At 43.5% G+C, this 17,644-nt stretch overlaps 1 protein-coding gene across 14 annotated transcripts in view; it reads left to right on the top strand.

The window, feature by feature from the left end:
• LOC147120445 (RNA-binding motif, single-stranded-interacting protein 1-like) overlaps window positions 1-17,644 on the top strand; it is a 661,270-nt gene that overhangs the window by 490,786 nt on the left and 152,840 nt on the right. The gene's annotated exons all lie outside the window — the stretch shown is intronic.

Below are 17,644 nucleotides of genomic sequence, written 5' to 3'. Positions count from 1 at the left end.
TGAAGTAATTCTAAATTACAACAATATGGAAAAAAATAATGGTTTCTTATGATTAAAAAATAAATCTTCATAACACACTTGAATTATAAATAACAACAGAAAATGCTGGAAAAACTCAGCAGGCCAGGCAACATCTGTGGAGAGAAATTAGAGTCAATGTTTCAGGTCAAAACCCTTGATAAAGGGTTTTGACCCAAAACGTTGACTCTAATTTCTCTCCACGGATGTTGCCTGGCCTGCTGAGTTTTTCCAGCATTTTCTGTTGTTATTTTGGATTTCCAGCATCTGCAGTATTTTGCTATCACACTTGAATTATATGTGGTTCATTCATTCTTCTATACGTTACTCCAAATAACGACAAGCTCAATTGTAAAATTGTTCAAATTGTAATACCTGTTGCTTCTGTAATGTTTTCTGAGTACTGAGAATGGAGCACTTAATGGAGATTTCTGATCATAGTGGTTGGTCAATATGGTTAAAGCTAGGAGCAATGTGAAATTCCTGTTTATCCCAAAGGAAAAAGAGTGTCATCAATATTGCATTTTGTACGCTTATCACCATTTATGGCCATTCACAAAAATATCCGGAGCAACAATTATGTCTAGCATAGTGGCTACATTGCCCAAAATTTATTCAAAATTATTGGCACTATGAAGCTGTCAACTTTATACAAATTTGGCAAATTTATATAAACTTAACAGACCTCCCCTGCGGTTAGTTTAGAGAATGGCGGTGATGATGAGGTGCTAAGATGGAGCTGTATTTAACCTAGCCTGCCCCCACCTTAAGGCCATTGTTCAAGTGTTCTCTGTGAGGAACTGGTCTAAATAGAAAAATCCACATAATTGTAGCTGCTTGTAAACCTTTGAGGTAATTAGAAGACAATTATAGCTGCTTGTAAATTTTAGGATCCAGGTCAAAAGAACTCGCAGAAAATGAGTCTCTTCCTTTATTTGTAGATTGTTTTGCATCTGTAACAAGATCTGTCATTGAAGTGCGATGTCTGGAGTGTGACAGACATAGGCTAGCCGCAAGAATTTTATCTATCCGCCTCAATTTGTAGGACAAATTTTTTTTAAAGATAAGCTGTGGAACAAAAAGAATGCTTTTGCAAGACCAAAATAAAAAAGTCAGATATAAATCCTGTCCTATATTACATGTATACTAGGATACTAGATGGTCCAGCCATGTGTGGTGTGTCTGCTAATGCACTAGATGCATTGAGATAATGCAGAGCAGCAAGAATGCCCCCAAGTATTAAATGTATGAACTATGACGAAAGATTAGAGAAGTTTGAGCTCCACAAATTAAAACTAACAAGGTGAGAAGGCAACCTCATCAAGGGATATAAAATATTAAATGCTAAAATAGAACAGGTAACAAAAATCTATCAATCTCAGTTTTTAAATTTTCAATAGCTTTTTGGGGAGGAGAGAGACAGATTTCCACTACCATTTGTGTGAAGAAGTGCTTCCTAATATCACCCCTGAATGACCTAGCTCTGATTTTAAGGCTATGACCCTTGTTCTGGACTTCCTCACCAGAGGAAACAGTTTATCTCTATCTACCCTATCAAATTCTTTAATCATCTTAAACACCTCAATTAGTTCTCCCCTTAATCGTCTATACTCTAGGGAATACAAGCCTAGTCTATGCAACCTGTCCTCATAATTTTAAGTCTTTTAGCCCAAGTATCATTCTGGTAAATCTGCGCTGCACCCTCTCGAAGGCTAATATATCCTTCCTGACGTGCAGTGCCCAGAACTGAACACTCTACTCCAGATGCAATCTAACCAGAGCCTTTTACAACTGTAGCATAAGTTCCACCCCTTTGCACTCCAGCCCTCTTGAGATACCTGTACCTGTCCACTATCTTTTAGGGATTCCTATACCCCTAAATCTCTCTGTTCTTCCACAGTTCCAAGTTTCTCACCATTTAGAAAATACTCTGATCTGTCCTTCTTGGATGCAAAGTTGATAATAGAATCATAGGAAGTTACAGCGTGGAAGGAGGTCATGTCGACCCATCGTGTCCGCGCCAGCCAACAAAGAGCAATCCAGCCTAATCCCACTTCCCAGCTCTTGGTCCATAGCCCTGCAGGTTAGAGCATCCCAAGTGCACATCCAAGTACTTTTTAAATGTGGTTAGGGTTCCTGCCTCTACCACCCTTTTACGCAGTGAGTTGCAGACCCCCACAACCCTCTGGGTGATGAAATTTCCCCTCAAATCTCCTCTAAACCTTCCCCCAATTACTTTAAATCTATGCTCCCTGGTTTTTGACCCCTTTGGTAAGGGAAATTGGTCCTTTCTATCCACTTTATCTATGCCCCTCATAATTTTATACCCCTCTGCCTCCTCTGTTCCAAGGAAAACAGACCCAGCCTATCCAGTCTTTCCTCAAAGCTAAGATTCTCTACTCCCGGCAACATCCTTGTAAATCTCCTCTGTACCCTCTCTAGTGCAATCACATCTTTCCTGTAATGTGACCAGAACTGCATGCAGTACTCTAACTGAGGCTTAACTAGTGTTTTATACAGTTGAAGCATAACCCCCCTGCTCTTGTATTCTATGCCACGGCTAATAAAGGCAAGCATTCCGTATGCCTTCTTAACCACCTTATCTACTTGGCCTGCTACCTTCAGGGATCTGTGGACATGCACTCCAAGGTCCCTTTGTTCCTCTACACTACTCAGTGTCCTACCATTTAATGTGTATTCCCTTTCCTTGTTAGCCCTCCCCCAAATGCATTACCTCACACTTCTCCGGATTGAATTCCATTTGCCACTGTTCTGCCCACCTGACCAATTTATTGTTATCTTCCTGCAGTCTACAGCTTTCTTCTTCAGTATCAACCACACAGCCGATTTTAGTATCATCTGCAAACTTCTTAATCATACCCCCTATATTCAAGTCAAGATTGTTGATATATACCACAAAAAACAAGGGAACTAGTACTGAGCCCTGCGGAACCCCACTAGAAACAGCCTTTTAGTCACAAAAACACCCATCAACCATTACCCTCTGCTTCCTGTCTCTGAGCCGGTTTTGAATCCAACTTGACACTTTGCCTTGGATCCCATGGGCATTTAACTTCGTGACCAGTCTGCCATGTGGAACCTTATCAAAAGCCTTGCTAAAGTCCATATACACTACATCAAACGCACTACCCTCATCTACCCTCCTTGTTACCTCCTCAAAGAATTCAATCAAGTTTGTCAGACACAACCTTCCCTTAACAAATCCATGCTGACTATCCTTGATTAATCCGTGTCTTTCTAAATGAAGATTTATCCTGTCCTTCAGAATTTCCCCATCACCGAGGTTAGGCTGGCTGGCCTGTAATTACTCGGTCTATCCTTTTCTCCCTTTTTAAACAAGGGTACCACATTAGCAGTCCTCCAGCCCTCCGGCACCACACCTGAAGCCAGAGAGGATTGAAAAATGATGGCCAGGGCCTCTGCTATTTCCTCTTTTGCTTTGTTTAACAGCCTGGGATACATTTCATCCGGGCCTGGGGATTTATCCACTTTTAAAGCTGCTAAACCCCTTAATACTTCCTCTCTCACTATGTTTATTTCATCTAATATTTCACACTCCTCCCCCCTGATAGCAATGTCTGCACACACTCACACTTCCCCACATTCAACTCCAACTGCCACAGTTTTCCCACTCACTTAATCTATCAATGTCCCTTTGCAACTTTCTGCTCCCATCAACACTACTTACTGTGCCACCTAACTTAGTGTCATTAGCAAACTTGGATATACGGCTCTCTATTCCTTCATCTAAGTCATTGATAAATATAGTGAAACGCTGAAGCACCAGGACAGATCCTTGGGGGTCAACACCACTAGTCACATCCTGCCAATTGGAATATATACCCATTATTATCCCTGCTCGCTCTCTCTCGTACCTCCTAACCAATTCCCTACCCATGTCAATAGGTTACCTGCAATTCCATGTACTTTCATTATTGCTAACCGTCTCCTGTGTAGAACCTTATTGAATGCCTTCTGGAAGCCCATATAAATAACATCCATAGACACTCCCTTCTCTGCCAAATTAGTAACCTCAAAAAATTCAACTAGGTTGTTAGACACGACTTGTTCTTTGCCAATCTGTGTTGGCTCTCGTTGCTCAGTTTGTATTTCTCCAAATGATATAGGTATAAAACAGTGAAAAGGAATTTTAAAACCAATATTAGAAAGTCTTTTTTTAATGAAAGCGTGATAAGTGTTTGGATTGATGTGTCGGATGATTGAATAAAGTCAAAGACATTCAGGGTCCTTCAAAATACGGTTGGATGCTAAGCTGGGAGAGTTGGGAACTAGTGGGATCAGCTGGAGGGACCAAATTGCTCATTCTTGGCTGTTTGTTTTCATATATTTGTTGGGCTGCTGGTAGCTCAAATGCTCACTTCTGTCAGGAGGTCAGTGTGTAAAAATTGTCCACTTGCCTGACTGAAATGCTTACAATGACTGACTTTGAGAAAATTATTTCCAGTTCTACACGTCATTCAGGCAGAATGAAATGAAAACTTTGAATCACACGTGGAATTTAATCAACCCAAGCAACCCAGTTGTAGAGATTGATCAGGAATTTGAAAAGATGGGTAATTCAGTGCCACAACAACAACTTGCATTTATAGAGCTTCTTTAATGTAGATAAGCATTCCAAGGCTCCAACAACTGCTCCTGCCTTTAAATTCATGACTGTTAGATAGCCTTAGTCTTTTCTTAGATGACATAATAACCAGATGTACTTGGAGACAACTGTATGAGAACAGACGTGTAATTTATTTAGTAATTGCTAGGGCCACAGATGTACTTGGAAATTGTTCGAGGCTACCAACAGGCAGTCACAAATTCTTTGAGTATAATTTATGTTTCAGTAACATTGGTTCAACAAGTGTTGCTTAATTCTGTGTTTAAATGTTGATGCTGGAAGCACAGATTTCCAAGTAAGGACATTGGAAAATTGTATCACAGCAGGAGAAGTGGTGTGTTAAGCTTCACTGTTGGTATTCTGTGTGGAATTAAATAAGCATTTCATATGGGGTGTTAACTTTGAAAAAGATGATGTTTTTTTCTCTGTATTATCATACCAGATCCCATAATGATTGGTGTTGCATTCTGTGCTCTGATTCTTGCATCATTTTAATGTGTATATTTGGGACCTTATGTATGGGAAAAGTGATCCATCCGTGGCTAACTAAAGAAGTTAAGGATATTATTAGATTAAAAGAAGAGGCTTATAATGTTGCAAAGCATAGTAGTAAGCCTGAGGATTGGGAGAGCTATAGAAACCAGCAAAGGATGACCAAAAAATTGATGGTGTGGAGATGCCGGAGTTGGACTGGGGTGGACAAATGTAAGAAATCACACAACACCAGGTTATAGTCCAACAGCTTTATTTGAAATCACAAGCTTTCGGAGCGCTGCTCCTTCTTCAGGTGAAGTGGAGAAATGCATAAAGACACAGCTTATATAGTCAGAGAATCATGTCAGATGTTTACAGATAACCTTTCCAACTGCCATTTATCGCACCTCGGCAGAGAGATAATCACAGCAGTCAAAGGTGTGAATGGTGTCCAAACAGGTCAGTCAGGGAAACATTACATCAAAGAACAATGAGGTGGGGTCACAAGGGGTAAAATATTGCAGATGCTGGGGTCTGTATGAAAAACAAAAAAACAGACAAAAAACTTTTTTTTTTTTTTTGGCTGGAAATCACAGCAGGTCCAGCCGCATCTGTTTAGAGAGAACAAGCCAATGTCGACTCGCGTCTGGATGACCCTGCATCAGGTGGGGTTACATGTAGCGTGACATGAACCCAAGATCTCGGTTAAGGCCGTCCTCATGGGTGCGGAACTTGGCTATCAGTTTCTGCTCGACGATTTTGCGTTGTCGTGTGTCTCGAAGGCCACCTTGGAGAATGCTTACCCGAAGATCGGAGGCTGAATGTCCTTGACTGCTGAAGTGTTCCCCGACTGGGAGGGAACACTCCTGCCTGGTGATTGTTGCGCGGTGTCCGTTCATCCGTTGTCGCAGTGTCTGCATGGTCTCGCCGATGTACCATGCTCCGGGGCATCCTTTCCTGCAACGTATGAGGTAGACAACGTTGGCCGAGTCACATGAGTATGTACCATGTACCTGGTGGGTGGTGTCCTCACGTGTGATGATGGTATCTGTGTTGATGATCTGGCATGTCTTGCAGAGGTTGCTGTGGCAGGGTTGTGTGGTGTCGTGGTCGCTGTTCTCCTGGAAGCTGGGTAATTTGCTGCGAACGATGGTCTGTTTGAGGTTAGGCGGCTGTTTGAAAGCGAGTAGTGGAGGCGTGGGGATGGCCTTAGCGAGGTGTTCGTCGTCATCGATGACATGTTGAAGGCTGCGAAGAACATGGCGTAGTTTCTCCGCTCCGGGGAAGTACTGGACGACGAAGGGTACTCTGTTGGTTGTGTCCCGTGTTTGTCTTCTGAGGAGGTCTATGCGATTTTTCGCTGTGGCCCGTCGGAACTGTCGATCGACGAGTCGAGCGTCATATCCCGTTCTTACAAGGGCGTCTTTCAGTGTCTGTAGGTGTCCATCGCGTTCCTCCTCGTCTGAGCAGATCCTGTGTATTCGCAGGGCTTGTCCATAGGGGACAAAATTGATTAAAAGGAAGAAAATAGAATATGAGATTAAATTAGCAAGAAATATAATAACAGATTGTAAGAGCTTCTACAAGTAGGTAAAAAGGAAGAGAGTAACAAAAGCAAGTGTTGGTCCCTTAGAGGCTGAGACAGGAGAAATTATATTGGAGGACAAGGAAATGGCAGCGACTTTAAACAAGTATTTTGTTTCTATCTTCACAGTAGAAGATACAAAAAGCATACCAGAAATAGAGGGGAACCAAGGAGTTAATGAGAGTGAGGAACTTAAAGCAATTAATATCAGTAGAGAAAAAGTACTTGAGAAACTAATAAGACTAAAAGCCAACAAATCCCCTGGACCTGCTGGCCTACAACCTAGGGTTCTAAAAGAGGTGGCTGTAGAGATAGTGGATGCATCTTCCAAATCTTCCAAAATTCCCCAGATTCTGGAATGGTCCCAGCAGTTTGAAAGGTAGCAAATGTAACCCCGCTATTCAAGAAAGGAGGGAGACAGAAAATAGGGAATTACAGGCCAGTTAGCCTGATATCCGTTGTCGGGAAAATGCTGGAATCCATTATTAAGGAAGTGGTAACTGGGCACTTAGAAAATCTTAATGTGATTGGGCAGAGTCAGCGTGTTTTTATGAAAGTTAAATTGTTTGACAAATTTATTAGAGCTTTTTGAGGATGTAACTAGCAGGGTAGATAAAGAGGAACCAGTGGATGTAGTATATTTGGATTTCCAAAAGGCATTTGATAAAGTGCCACATAAAAGGTTGTTACGCAAGTTAAGGGCTCGTGGGGTTGGGGGTAATTTATTAGCATGGATAGAGGATTGGTTAACGGACAGAAAATACAGAGTAAGGATAAACGGGTCATTTTCAGATTGGCAGGCTGTAACTAGTGGGGTGCCACAAGGATCAGTGCTTGGGCCTCAGCTATTTACAATCTGTATTAATGACTTGGATGAAGGGGCCGAGTGTAATCTATCCAAGTTTGCTGACGATACAAAGCTAGGTGGAACAGTAAGCTGTGAGGAGAACACAAAGGCTGGAATTTTGCCGGTCCTCAGAGTGCGGGATTGGAGGCGGGACCGCTGTCAAAATCGCAAAGATTGACAGCGGGCAGGAAACCCGCTGTCAACCCACCTCCAATCAATCTTCCCAAGTGTCGGGTCCCCGATTTGCGTATGGACCCGACACCTAGCGACAGGAAGAGGATTATAGCCACTTACCTGGCTGTTAACAGGTACTTGATGCTTGTTAACAGGCTCTTTTTCAATTTTGCCGCTTCTGCCTCGGGCTCCCCGACGTCCGGACACCACGCCAGGTAAATGTGGCGTGTTGTGAGTCTGCTGTAATGTTTCTACATTGATGACAGCTGCAGAAGTGGTGTGAAGGATCCAATGGTGCACTGGTGGGTTTCAGAGGTAAGAAAGTGTTGGGAAAATCATTTTTAATGCATTTACACCTTTCTGTAGTTAACAAGTTTTGAATTGGCTGTCTAGTCCCACCTCATTGGGATAACCTCCAGTGACAGATTGTTCCTGTAACCTCACCTGCAGCTGCCATCTGTTCCATCCTATGGAGGGAGTCACTGGAGAGTCTGGGTGCAAGAGCTCAGCTTTGGACAGTGATTGTCAGTGTTTGCAGCACCTCAATGCTGTCAAACACTGAGAAATGAGCTGGCAAAGAAAAATTGTGTGTGATCCCTTTAAGAAAACCGGCAGATGACGCGTCACCAAATGACGTCATCTGACCGGCTTCCTCTTAATTGGTCAGCAAGCCCGCAGGGCGGGCTTAACAAGGCCAATCGACATACAATCACGTCCATGGGCCGGATGCAGTTGGGGGCGGGACTGGAAGCCAGAAACCAGCTGACCCACTCCCAAGCCGCATCCATTTGCAAAATCGCGGTCAAAGTCTGCAAACGGATATAGATAGACTAAGTGAGTGGGCAGTAAGGTGGCAGATGGAGTATAATGTAGGGAAATGCAAGGTTATTCACTTTGGTAGGAAGAATAGAAAAACAGAATATTTTTAAATGGTGAGAAACTTTTCAATGTTTGTGTTCAGAGAGATTTGGGTGTCCTAGCAAAAGAAACACAGAGGACGCGATCTTACCTTTCGGTGCGAGTTGGGAGCGGGTCAGCTGACTTGCGAGTTCCGTTCCCGCCCCCTAATGACGCCCGACGCACAGACATAATTTTATGGTCAATTGGCCTTGTTAAGCCTGCCCTGCGGGCTTGCCGGCCAATTAAAATAAAGCCGGTGTCAGATGACGTCAGTTGATGACGTGTCATCTACCGGTTTTCTTAAAGGGGACACGCTCATTTTTTTTTGACAGATGATTTTTCAGTGTTTGACAGCATTGAGGTGCTGCAAGCACTGCCAATCACTGTACAAAGGTGAGCCCTTACACCCCGGCTCTCCAGAGGCTCTCTCCTTGGGATAAAACAGATGGCAGCTGCAGCTGAGGTTGCAGAAGCAATCTGTCACTGGTGAGAGAGGTTCTCCCAATGAAGTGGGACTACACAAACACTTCAAACCTTGTTACCTACAGAAAAGTATAAAGACATTAAAAATAATTTTCCCAACATTTTCTTACCTCTGAAACTCACCAGTGTACCATTGGATCGTTCACACCACTTCTGCAGCTGTCATCAATGCACAAACCTTACAGTAGACCCACAGCACGCCACACTTCCCTGGCGTGGTGTCCGGACGTCAGGAAGCCCGCAGTCGACCTGGCAAAATTGAAAAAAGCCTCTTAACTGCCTTTTAACTACCTGTTAACAGGCAGTTAAGTGCCTATAATCCTCTTCCCGCTGCTAGGTCTCGGGTGCCTGCGCAAATCGGAGACCCGACACTTGGGAAGATTGTATGGAGGCGGGTTGACAGCGGGTTCGGGACCTGCTGTCAATCTTTGCAATTTTGCCAGTAGCCCCACCTCCAAACCTGTCCCCTGAGTGCTGGCAAAATTCCCCCCAGAGAGATAGCATGCAGGTACTGCAAGCAATTAGGAAGGCAAATAGCATGTTGGCCTTTATTGCAAGGGGGTTGGAGTACAAGAGTAAGGAAGTCTTGCTACAATTGTACAGGGCTTTGATGAGACCACACTTGGAGTACTGTGCACAGTTTTGTTCTCCTTATCTAAGGAAGGATATACTTGCCATAGAGGGGGTGCAACCAAGTTTCACTAGATTGATTCCTGGGATGAGAGGGTTGTCCTTTGAGGAGAGATTGAGTAGATTGGGCCTATATGGTCTGGAGTTTAGAAAAATGAGAGGTGATCTCTTTGAAACACACATGATTCTGAGGGGGATTGACAGGATAGATACTGAGAGATTGTTTCCCCGGCTGGAGAGTCTAGAACTAGGGGACATAGTCTCAGGATAAGGTGTCAGCCTTTTAAGACTGAGATGATGAGGAATTTTTTCACTCAATGGGTTGTGAATCTTTGGAATTCTTTGCCCCAAAGCTGCGGATGCTCAGTCATTGAGCATATTCTAGGCTGAGATAGATGTATTTTTGGACTCTAGGGGAATCGAGGAATATGGGGATGGGGCAGGAAGATGGAGTTGAGGTCGAAGATCAGCCATGATCTTATTGCATGGTGGAGCAGGCACGAGAGGCTCCTGCTCCTAATTCTTATGTAAACATCTGCTCAGTGAGCTCCTGATCTTGGCCAGGCCCTCAGGGGTAAATGCTGAATGGAAACAAGTTGCATCTTAACAGACGGAGAAGGAAAATGAAAAAGCAGGTCAGCCCTGTACACTCTGACAGACTTTGTGGCAGCTGTATTGAGTGTTGACATTGACAAAGATGTGAGCTGGTCACGTGCCTGATTCCTCAGATAGGGAATGGTATGTGGTCCAGATGCACTGAAAAGACAGTAGGAGAAAATAAAGTTGGAAAAGAAGGCAGGCTGGCATGTATCTTTCAGAGAGTTTTTAGCTGTTGTAAAATAATTTACATTCCTTACACATCCATGTTCCTACAATTGGGAATAAAAAATTAAATGCTTGCTTTTGTTCCTTAAAAATTAATTAAATGTTTTCTTGATTTACATAGAATGCCCAGAAATGTTTTTACTTGATGGTAACACTTATTTTATTGAATTACTAAAATAAGTTGTTTAAATGCATTTTTGAATGAAAAGACAAAATACAATTTGTAAAGGCCATATTTCTGAATCTGTAAGGGCACCGCAAAGGGACGGATTCTTTGATGATTGAAATCTGATAATGCAGTTCGCTACAGGTTACCGTTTCTTTTAAAATATTTACTTGTGAAACTGGTTTTCAGTTACAGCATTCTGCATTTTCCTGTCATCAGCGAAACAGCTTCTGAAAGCATCAAGGACTAGAAAACTTTGGTAGTACAGTACATTGGAATAGGAGTAAGCCGTTCAGCCCCTCAAGCCTGTTCCACCATTCAAGGAGATCATGGCTGATCTGTATCCTAACTCCGTCCACCCGCCTTGGCTCCATGTCCCTTAATACCCTTGGCTAGCAAAAATCTATCGATCTCAGATTTAAAATTATTAATTGAGCTAGCATCTAATGCTTCTTGTGGGGGGAGTTCCACATTTCTACCACCCCTTTGCATGAAGAAGTGTTTCCTAATTTCTCTCCTGAATGACATGACTCTGATTTTAAAGTTATGTTCCCTTATTCTCGACTCCCCCACCATTGGAAAAAGTTTCTCTCTATCTACCCTATCAATTCCTTTAAAAATCCTAAAAACCTCAATCAAATCACTGCTTAACCTTCTATATTCCAGGCAATACAAGCCTAGTTTATGTAATCTCTCCTTTATAATCTAACCCATGGAGCCCTGATAACATTCTGGTGAATCTGTGCTGCACTCCTTCCAAGGCCAATATATAAATTCTAAGGTGCGGTGTCCAGAGCCATACACAGTACTCCAGATGTGGTCTAACCAGGGCTTTGTATAGCTGTAGCAAAACCTCCCCTTTATATGCTAGCCCTCTAGATAAAAAGGCTAAGATTCCATCAGCCTTTTTGATTATTTTTTGTACTTGACTACGTCATTTTCATGATCTATGTACATGGACCCCTAAATCTCCTTCCACTGTTTTTAGCTTTTCACCATTTAAAAAAATGCTCATATCTATCCTTTTTTGGTCCAAAATGGATGACCTCACACTTGGCTGCTTTGAAATCCATCTGCCACAGTTTTCATACTCACTTAATCTATCAATGTCTCTTTGTAATTTTATGCTCCCGTCTACACTACTTGCTGAGCCACCAATCTTTGTGTCATTGGCAAACTTAGATACACAGTTTTGCATCGATATGAGTGATTCTCACATTTAAACTTTCACACATAGAAGGAAATCTGCTTTTCTTTATGGTGGGGTGAAGATTTTTAACTCGTTAACACCAAATCCAGTGAAGTCGCATGGGCTCTGTATTTATTGGTGAATTTATACAGTATTTCAAAACTATAATAAAATACTAACACTTCAGTTAATTACAGGGTGTAATAAAACACTAATATTGATCGCTTAATTTCACTGAGGCTGTGGAATGCACTACCAGAGTTAATGATTGAAGCATAGACCATGCCAACATTTATGAATAGATTAGGTAGGTAGTTGAAGGAAAAGAGAATAAATGGATATGGGAACAGAGTTAAAACTACTGCTCATGTGGAGGATGAACACCAACATTGACTGGCTGGGCCGAACAGCCTGTTTCCATGTTGCAGTTCAGTTTAAAATAGATATAATTAATTTAGTTTGTTAATCTTTCTGTAATGTTTTTTAAGCTGCAGTTTTTAAATGTTAAAATCCCTTTATTCTTGTAAATGTGAAGTGACCATGAAAGTGTTCTCATGCTAAAAGTCACAAAGGAAATTCCATAATAAGACAAGTAATTTGCAGAGCTAATTCACATCAAGCTGATTAGTTTTGACCCCCAGCCCTGTTGCTAGACACAAGTAAAAAGCCTTGTTTTTCATGCTGATTCCTTTTCCACATTTTTATAACTTGATGTGATTTGTTACATGACAAAACTGAACTTGTCCTTCCCCGCCACTATTTTGATTCAAGTTTTCAGAGTTGGAATGCTAAGGATTCAAGAATAATTCACATTTTGAAGCTTTATACAAGGCTGCAAAGTCACTTCAAGGGCTTTTAGGCTATGTAGAGGATTTCTCCTGCAGTGCCTGCTCATGTAGAAAACTCAATTAATTCCTCCAGAGGAGCCAAACTGTCTTGCATCACAAAGAAATACCAACAAGCAATTTGCCAACAGGGTAGATTAATGAGTAGTCGAACAAGTTACTCAAAAGTGTAATTTTAGTACATTGCTATAATTTCTAGAGCCAGCATTACGAATTTAGATTAAAAAGCCTCCCGCTTGCATCGATATGAGTGATTCTCACAATTAAACTTTCATACATAGAAGGATATCTGCTTTCTTTATGGTGGGTTGAAGATTTTGAACTGGTTAACACCAAATCCAGTGAAGCAGCAGGGTCAGTCTCTGTACGTATTGGTGAATTTATTGGTGAAATATTGTTCAGCAACACAGCTCCAATTCTTTGATTCAAGTATCTCTTTCCAGAAGGCACACTAAATGTTGCAGCTCACCAAATCTATCTGTATAAATTTGTTACTGTTTCATTGCTCCATTACATAAAAGTGATCATTTTGAGAGGTGCACAAGGTTAAGTAATTTCAGGGCTTTTCAGCTATCCGTCCTGCTTATTTCAGCTGGCTGTCAGCTCAAAGCGAATAAGCTAAAAGATGTATATTAGAATATTTTTTCAATTTAATTTTAAGGTACCTATAATTGGAATTGCAGTCCCCACTGCTTCTAGCAGGCTTGTTCGTTCTAACGCGACTTGCCTACTATATGTGATGGCTGGTATAACATTTGGCAAACTTTATGGCAGGTGAGCGCCAAAAATAATGTCAGTGCATTAAATAGGTTATTGCAAGTTTAAGGAATATGCCAAGCTCTATGGGCCAGCAGAGAGTATCATGGCACGTATAAGCAACTTTGACTCGAAAGCCGCTGGTCATCTTCAAAGTTAATAAACTGCTGCTACCGTGTTTGTGAATGTCTCCGATAAGGGGTGAATCAAAGAAGGAAATATATCTGCTGAGTACAGTTGGTCTGAAAGTCTCGAGTTCTCTAAAGAAGATACTCAACTAGATTTTTTTTTTACTAATGTGCAATAAAACCGTGCTGTAGAGTGGACAGAAGGTGACTTTGAACTGCCCAAAATAGCCAGCCTGCTTAATGCAGTTTAAGCAGCATCTTTGTAATTGACGCCTATGGTAATGACAAATGCTCAGCGACATTTGCCCGATATAGGTGACTGTCAGGGATAAACGGGGATGATGTAAGTGGTGGGGACTGTATTCACAAATTTTAATTCTAATACTGCAGTGGTTCGATTTAATCAGCCATTAAGTTTACATATTTTGGAGACTGCTAAGTACTGGGCACATTCTCTACTTGGGTATTAATTCCTTTAATATGGCATTTAAAGCTGCTTTTGTGTTGATCTTGTGCCACTCGTTCCAAGTATGCAAGTATTGCTGCACCTTAAAGCTAAATAAGGTGGATTTCTTAAGATCAACAGGTTGGAAAACCCATGTTTAATTGCTACTGGTTTTCCTGGGGTCAGTAAACATGATGTTCCAGCAACAGTGCATTCACGAATAGTAACATCATAATGCATGTGCACAGTAATTCTCAATTCCCAACTCATCCAATTGTCACTGACATTGTGACACCAGTAGTTTTCATATGCAGACTGGTTAAACTGGTAGGATCAGTCTGGGGATTCATGACATAGCAAGATGCACAGGTGCAGCCAGTTTAGAAGAAGGTAAATGTAGAAGGACAGCATACTTAAACCACACCTCTAAGACTTGGGCTGCAACATAACATTGGACTTGTGCCAAAATTGGGAGAGCTGTCCCACAGACTAGTCAAGCAACAGCCTGACATAGTCATACTCACAGAATTGTACCTTTCTGCCAATGTCCCAAACTCCTCCATCACCATCCCTGGGTATGCCCTGTCCCACCAGCAGGACAGACCCACCAGGGGTGGTGGCAGTGTTGGACAGTCGGGAAGGAGTGGCCCTGGGAGTCCTTAACATTGACTCCGGACCCCATGAAGTCTCATGGCTTCAGGTCAAGCATGGGCAAGAAAACCGCCTGCTGATTACCACCTACCGCCCTCCCTCAGCTGATGAATCAGTACTCCTCCATGTTGAACAGCACTTGGAAGAAGCACTGAGAGTAGCAAGGGCACAGAATGTACTCTGGGTGGGGGACTTCAATGTCCATCACCAAGAATGGCTCGGTAGCACCACTACTGACCGAGTTGGCCGAGTCTTAAAGGACATAACTGCCAGTCTGGGCCTGCGACAGGTGGTGAGAGAACCAACACGAGGGAAAAACCTACTTGACCTCGTCCTCACCAATCTACCTATCCATGACAGTATTGGTAGCAGTGACCACCACACAGGCATTGTGGATACGAAGTCCCGTCTTCACACCCAGGACACCCTCCATCGTGTTGTGTGGCACTACCACCGTGCTAAATGGGATAGATTCAGAACTGATCTAGCAGCTCAAAACTGGGCATCCATGAGGCGCTGTGGGCCATCAGCAGCAGCAGAATTGTATTCCACCACAATCTGTAACCTCATGGCCCAGCATATCCCTCACTCACCATTACCACCAAGCCAGGGGACCAACCCTGATTCAATAAGGAGTGTAGAAGAGCATGCCAGGAGCACCACCAGGCGGGCCTAAAAATGAGGTGCCAACCCGGGGAAGCTGCAACACAAGACTTACATGCATGCTAAAAAGCGGAAGCAGCATGCTATAGACAGGGCTAAGCGATCCCACAATCAACGGATCAGATCAAAGCTCTGCAGTCTTGCCACATCCAGTCATGAATGGTGGTGGACCATTAAACAACTAACTGGAGGAGGCGACACCATGAATATCCCCATCCTCAATGATGGTGGAGCCCAGCACGTGAGTGCAAAAGACGAGGCTGAAGCGTTTGCAACCATCTTCAGCCAGAAATGCCGAGTAGATGATCCATATCAGCCTACTCCTGAGGTCCCCACCATCACAGACGCCAGTCTTCAGGTAATTCGATTCACTCCACATGATATCAAGAAATGGCTGAGCGCACTGGATACAGCAAAGACTATGGGCCCAGACAACATCCCGGCTATTGTGCTGAAGACCTGTGCTCCAGAACTAGTCGCGTCTCTAGCCAAGCTGTTCCAGTACAGCTACAACACTGGCATCTATCCGTCAATGTGGAAAGTTGCCCAGGTATGTCCTGTACACACAAAGCAGGACAAATCCAACCCGGCCAATTACCGCCCCATCAGTCTACTCTCAATCATCAGCAAAGTGATGGAAGGTGTCATCAACAGTGATATCAAGCAGCAGTTACTCATAAAAAAACCTGCTCACTGATGCCCAGTTTGGGTTCCGCCAAGACCACTCGGCTCCCGACCTCATTACCACCTTGTTCCAAACATGAATAAAGGAGCTGAATTCCAGAGGCGAGATGAGAGTGACAGCCCTTGACATCAAGGCAGCATTTGATCGAGTATGGCATCAAGTAGCCCTAGTAAAACTGAAGTCAATGGGAATCAGGAGGAAAACGCTCCACTGGCTGGAGTCATACCTAGGACAAAGGAAGATAGTTGTGGTGGTTGAAGGTCAATCATCACAGCCCCAGGACAGTGCAGCAGGAGTACCTCAGGGCAGTGTCCTAGGCCCAACCATCTTCAGCTGCTTCATCAATGACCTTCCCTCCAACATAAGGTCAGAAATGGAGATGTTCGCTGATGACTGCACAGTGTTCAGCGCCATTCACACCTCCTCAGACAATGAAGCAGTCCATGCCCGCATGCAGCGAGACCTGGACAACATTCACAGAATCACAGAAACCTCACAGTACAGATAGAGGCCATTTCGGCCCATCGAGCCTGCACCGACACATATCCCACCCGATCCCCGTAACCCCTGCACCAACACATATCCCACCCTATCCCCATAACCCCACGTATTTAATCCCCCTAACACTAAGGGTCAATTTTTTATCATAGCCAATCAACCTAACCCGCACATCTTTGGACTGTGGGAGGAAACCGGAGCACCCGGAGAAAACCCACGCAAACACTGGGAGAATGTGCAAACTCCACACAGACAGTCACCCGAGGCCGGATTCGAACCCGGGTCTCTGGCGCTGTGAGGCAACAGTGCTAACCACTATTCAGGATTGGGTTGATAAGTGGCAGGTAACATTCACGCCACAGAAGTGCCAGGCAATGACTATCTCCAACAAGCGAGAGTCTAACCACCTCCCCTTGACATTCAACGGCATTACCATTGCCGAATCCCCCACCATCAACATTCTGGGGGTCACCATTAACCAGAAACTTAACTGAACCAGCCACATAAATACTGTGGCAACAAAAGCAGGTCAGAGGCTAGGTATTCTGCAGCGAGTGTCTCACTTCCTGACTCCCCAAAGCCTTTCCACCATCTACAAGGCACAAGTAAGGAGTGTAATGGCATACTCTCCACTTGCCTGGATGAGTGCAGCTCCAACAACACTCCAGAAGCTCGACACCATCCAGGATAAAGCAGCCCGCTTGATTGGCACCCCATCCACCACCTTAACCATTCACTCCCTCCATGGCTGCAGTGTGTACCATCTACAAGATGTACTGCAGCAACTCGCCAAGGCTTCTTCGGCACCATCTCCCAAACCCGCGACCTCTTCCACCTAGAAGGACAAGGGCAGCAGGCGCATGGGAACACCACCACCTCCAAGTTCCCCTCCAAGTCACACACCATCCTGATTTAGAAGTATGCCGATCCTTCATTGTCGCTGGGTCAAAATCCTGGAACTCCCTACCTAACAGCACTGTGGGAGCACCTTCACCACACGGTCTGCAGCAGTTCAAGAAGACGGCTCACCACCA

Source organism: Somniosus microcephalus, chromosome 4 (genome assembly GCF_052327205.1).
Source record: "Somniosus microcephalus isolate GS21.2 chromosome 4, FLI_Smic_1.0, whole genome shotgun sequence".
NCBI lineage: Eukaryota > Metazoa > Chordata > Chondrichthyes > Squaliformes > Somniosidae > Somniosus > Somniosus microcephalus.
Note: the sequence above shows the minus strand (reverse complement) of the source record. Positions and strands in the feature narration are given on the sequence as shown.